We start from the raw sequence: 5,930 nt of genomic DNA on the forward strand, positions 1-5,930 counted from the left end.
TTTATCGTTCATATAATTTTTATATATGAGAGAATATTTTCTTCTTTTTTTTCTAAACTGCACTCATTTTCAATACTTTAGTCTATTTCAGTCTGTGAAACATCTTATTGATAAGAATTTCAGTCAACAGCTGCGTCCTTCACTGTAACAAAGTATGTGAATTTGATATTATTTTTAGAAAAAAAATCTCCAAAAGTTGAGTGTGAAGTCTATGCGTAGTGTGTATTTGTTTATGGTTGAAAGATACCTGATAGTGATAGTTGATTGTGAGCAGTTAATTCTTCTTGTCTCCCCTTTGTTTTGATTTTGCTCGTCTGCTCAGCAAAAAGCATAATTAGAAATACAGTCAAACCTGTGTAAGACGGCCACCCATTGTCAAGGAGACAGGTGGCTGTCTTAGGCAGGACTGATCAAGATGAAGAAAACAAACCATTTCCATCTGAGGTCCCAATGGAAGTAGCCGCATTGTTGTTTTGTTGTTGTTGTTATTGGTTTGTGTTTTGTTTGTAATTTTTATTTTGTTGCTGATTTTGCACAAGGGTGACAATAAAACGAAACGTATCTGACAAGGAAGGCCGAGTGCCATGTTAAAACAAACACATGGGTTGCCACCACTCGGAGAACGAGCGACGCTTCATGTTGACGTCCATTGTTACTTTGTTACAGACTGGGTAAACAGTGACCACTCATCTCACTTGCTATTCGTGTATGAGTTCTGGGTGGGGCTTATGGGTTATGAGGGATCACACGCTTACCTCACCAACAGCTGAAAATTGGTAGCTATTGGTCAACAGTGGGAGGGGCCTACGCAACATGATCGGTTGGAGGGGCTACCGTACAACAACGACAGGTGATTGAATTATGACGGCTCGCCCACAACGCCAGGGGCCAATGCACAATTAATGACAAAACGTAATGGAGTCACTAAGGTGGCCGTCTAAGACAGGTGTTATTTCTTAGTGTGATAGGGGTTGTGTGTTAAAATTTGGTGGCCGCGGCCGCGTTGGACAGGTGCCCGTTTTACACAGTTAAATTATATAGAAAAAATGCAAGGGGGGGAATGGAAAGTGGCCGTTTGTACAGGTGACTGTCTTATAGAGGTGGCCGTCAGGGCAGGTTCGACTGTATTAACAAGAGGTTATTCTTGTTATTTGAGGACAAAGTTTATTCGTAATTGAGGTGGTATTGTACCCTAATATTTTTAATGGCTTTTTGCCTCGTCCAGGCTGTTTTAATTAAAGCAAATGTTTTTGCTTTTGACAACAGCATGTATTGTCAGTGTGACTAGCCTACTGTGCATTAAGTGTAAGACCTAATACAGGGAGATGTCAGCTGAGATGGACAAGCATTTACTGTTAGGCTATCACCTGTTACCAAAATATTCTTTTCCGTTAATGTTAGCAGATGAGGTGTAGCCTGCATGTCTGTTTTTAATTTTGCAAAAATGATCGGAAGAAAAACTAAGTTTGTCTTTAGATGTCTGTGTTCATGGAAAAATGACCTCCATAATTAATGTTGCAATGTCCGTTGTGTACATAGGTATTTGATTCATGAAAAAATTCTAGCATGAATTAAGTAAGGTTGAATTAAGAAATGGTTAAAAGTAAGGTCTGCTGAGGTGAAAAGCAAGAAATCAGAAAAGATTTGCAAAGTGCTATTGTGATTATCATTTCTCATCACGGTTGTTCGAATGAAGTGGTAGATCTGTTTTTTGAAGACTTCACCTGTCATGATTTATTTTTTACATTTATTTTTCACCTTGAAATGATTTACTTCATTGTGAACTGGTGTGCCTTCTGGCCTTTTCCATGGTCTCTCTCTGAGAAATGGCAGAAGTTTCTTTTTATTTCTCCTATTCTTTTATAATTTATGTACCAACTTCATTGATCTGAATAATTGTTTTTCTTTTCAAAGGAATGTTTACAGTGTAATGAATATTAAGTGAAGACATCATAGTGCAAGACTGTTCTGGGTTATGATTTAACACTCTGCGGTCACTTGGCACATTAGTTTTGATTTTTTAATATTATATGTACTTGGTTACTTTTTTGTTGATCTTATGATATTACAACGTGAGTATTGATATTCCCGGGACTTTAACAACAAGATGAGTGACTTGAAACAATTTAGAATTTCTTTGATTGATTACAGTGAATAACTTTCATTTTAGCTGTAATTCCCTTCTAATGGAAATTCTCTTGTGTTTTGTAATCCACGTAATGTGTGTGCTGTAATCAACTTTCACCCTGATTTAAGTAAGTCTTGTCTGAAATTTATTTCACCCAGATATTCAGTTTGAAGACACATTTATTCAATTTTTTCATAGATACGCAAATGTTGGTTACACAAGATGTCAGAATCAAGGATTATAGTGTTGTAAATAGAACCAGAACAAAAAAAAATTATTCAATCCTGGAAGTGAGTTGATGTGCTTTTTAGTGTGAAACTGGTCTACAAACATGACTCATGAGGAAAAGGAATTTCCCTTGATAAAGAATGTGAGATTATAAGCTTGTTGTCTTGATTATGTATGCTTTGTCTGCTGAAGGACTCATCCTCTCGTTATAGTAGTGATTGTCAGGATGTGGCAACATGGAACTTCATCTGTTGACAAACTGGTCTCTGTCAACTCTATCATTTTGTTTTCAACTGTTTCACAATCTGTCTCCAATTTTACATTTATGATCTTTGTGACCAGCATTCAGAGGTTGATTTTTTTTTTTTTAAAGTGTGTGCAAACTTGGTTTCTTGTGTCAGTTAAAACACTGTTAAAAATAAAGTATATTTGCTTTATATGCCGATTTACTCTTCATGTGGTGTACTCTGCTTTGGATAATCGATGTTATGAGCTTTCCCGTAAGTTTGTCAAACAAAAAAGATCTGAAAAGATTAGTACTTCATTTTTATCTTGATTTGCATAGATACTTTACCAGCCAAACATTTTCTGTTGTTTTTTCAATATGTGACAGATTAGGATGCAGGGTGCATATTTACAAGTTAATGTCCCAGATGTTCCATATTTTCTGTGAATTACAAACTTACAGATCAGTAAGGTAATTTACCTTATAAACCTTTTCATTTGTTTTTGAGTGGCTGTATAAGCATCTAACAATACTATCCCTCTTGCCATATAAATAACGATTTCGTTGATAAATCACATTGTCCTTAACTTTTTACTTCAGTGTAAAACTTAAAGTATTGCTCTTTATGTTTTGTCATATTGACATGTGTTGCTGATACTATAGAAAAATATAAGGCTATTGAAAGTTCTCTTGTTTCAAATTTGTACAACTTTCAGACAGCCACTTAATTATATACTTAATATCAAGTCAATCATATTTGATTTCAGATGCTATACTTGTATACTGATTAATGGATGGAAATATTCATTGTTATTTTTCTTCTCGGAACCTTGGACCACCTCTGAAAGAGAGTTAAGTTTATTTCTGATACACATACAAATCCATTTAAACTCTTACCATTCTCAGTCTTGCTGGAAGGGTTTTGGGTAATTGTTAAAAACAGCATATCAGTAAATACAGACAAACCCCATTATACCACCTACCTTGGGACAAGCCTGAAGTTGACAGTACAGCAGGGCTGGTGTTGTAACAGGACAGCACCGATTGCCATCTTGACTAATGGTAGACTGGTAAAGACAAATCTTCATGGACACAAAGAGACAGCTTATCACTTCAATATATTCATACCAACATTACACTACCAGTGCCAGACTTGGACATGAAGGAGAACCCATGAAATATGATGAAAGCAAAATCACTGCCTGCGAGATGGAATGCCTCAACAAAACCCTTAACATCACAAAACGAGACAGGCAGAGAAATGAAGAAGTAAGAGCAGCTGTTATCATTGAGTCCTGCCTGCATTTCATAGAAATATAAAGATAGAGAATGAAATGGTTTCGCCACCTGGTATGAATGTCACCTAGCCAGCCAACCTCGAGAGCCTGTAACACCAAGCACTCAGGCTATACAGGAAGAAGAAGGCCACGCAAAAGGTGGTTCAGGGAGTCAAGGAAACCCTAAGAAATCATAATATCCCAATTGAAAGAGCTGCCTAACTGGCCTACCATAGAAAACTGCATCTCCCCTCGACGCTTAACGGCAACAGAGGATGAAAAAAGTAAAAGTAAGTACATGTAATACAATTTGACTTGCACCATAACAACCTGTCTGAAGTTATGCCCATTCTAGGTGCCGAATGTTACTTGCTTTCATTGTACATCATGATCTTCTAAACCAAGGGTATGTTTTTCACCATCTTTTATGCTCGTAACAAGCAGTTATTGAACAAATTAGTGATAAATTTTTCAACAGAATTTCTCACAATATACAGTGACACATGATAAAACTGAAATGTTACTGTTTGTTTAACATAATTGTGTATTATGAGCCTCTTTGCTTTAGCTACGCACGTTTACTATTTCCAGCTTTGTGTGTTTCTCGGGCTGTGTGGTGCTAAAAAAAAACACATTTTGTTGATCAAATTTCCATTTTAGATCTCCTCATTTTCACAACATCGAAAACTTTCTTATTTGTTCATGCTTGTATGAAGGAAAACTTTTTCTTCATGCTTCTTTGCCGGCATATTGTCGTAATTGACAAAACAGTTTTGTAAAAGGATATAAAACCATGGGATATTCCTAGATGTGGAGATGACATTCTTTTCTACGCTCATGTTGACCATTTTCCCACTTCTAATACCTGAAAATATTGAGGAATTTTTCTTTAGAATGGGGGGAAAAAGGCAATGAAATGCATTCTGAATTTGGATGTTGCCTCACAGCGCTATAACAATATCTTGCATATCTGCATATTAGGGGGCAAATGGTTCAGGAAGTATGTTTATCATTTCCATAACATGCTTATATTTGACTTGTTATGCTTGTTGCCTCTTCATATTGTTTTGAATTTTTACCTGAATTACTTACTTAAACTGTAGCTGCTCATGATGTATACCCAAATCTTTGATAACTGTATATTGTGGGTTGTACATATATATTATGTACATGTATTATATATATATAAATATATATATATAAGTTATATACAGTTTAGCATGCTCATAGCTCACAGCAAACTCCGAGGGACGCAGAAATCGTTTTTAAATTGTAGGAATTTCACTATGTACAAAGAATATTATGTTATAAGAAAAACATTTGGACCTGAATATCTGGTCGTTAAGTGCGTGTTCATTATATGCATGCTAGACTGTATATCTTCATCAATGTATGATTTTAACTCCGTGGGGATATTGTATTTCAAGTGTGAGGGTTCATCTCTTCATTTTCTCCACCTCTATGGGAGAAAGTAACAAGCGAAAATAAACAATTGCTGATTAAATTTTCGTTGTAAATGCAATTATGAGATTAAGATTTTATGGTTTCCTTGTCATATCCCTCCTACTTTCATTTCTCAAGTGCTGTAGGCGTGTGTTGTCTTTTATTTCGTGGCATGTTGTTTTGGGTGGGGGTTTTTGTGTTTTTTCCACAATGTGTTCATATTTAATAAGCATAATTTAAATGACAGTTATTGATCTCTTTGCACAAACAGACATTAGGCCCTATGTCCTTTTTCATTCTTGTCACTCACTGTCTGGTCTGTTTTGTGAGCTGTACGATTTGTCTTCTGTTCTTTCAGTGTTTGTCTTTATATGATGTTAGGTTCCCTGGTGATCCTCTGATCAAAAGGCCATGGGTTCGTTTCCTGGGTGGGTGGGTTCGAATGTTGTGTTCTCTCCTAGAGTAAGAAATGCTGCACGATCGTTCCTGATCGTTCCTCCCCTTACCCTGGAGTGAAGAACGGCAATGGTCTGAAAAGAATTGACCTACAGCGCACACTTGGAAGTGTATTATCATGCATTCTGCTTCCCCAAACGTGAAATTGATGAGAAGTGTGCTGAACTTACCC

The sequence above is a fragment of the Aplysia californica genome, unplaced genomic scaffold (genome assembly GCF_000002075.1).
Source record: "Aplysia californica isolate F4 #8 unplaced genomic scaffold, AplCal3.0 scaffold00199, whole genome shotgun sequence".
NCBI lineage: Eukaryota > Metazoa > Mollusca > Gastropoda > Aplysiida > Aplysiidae > Aplysia > Aplysia californica.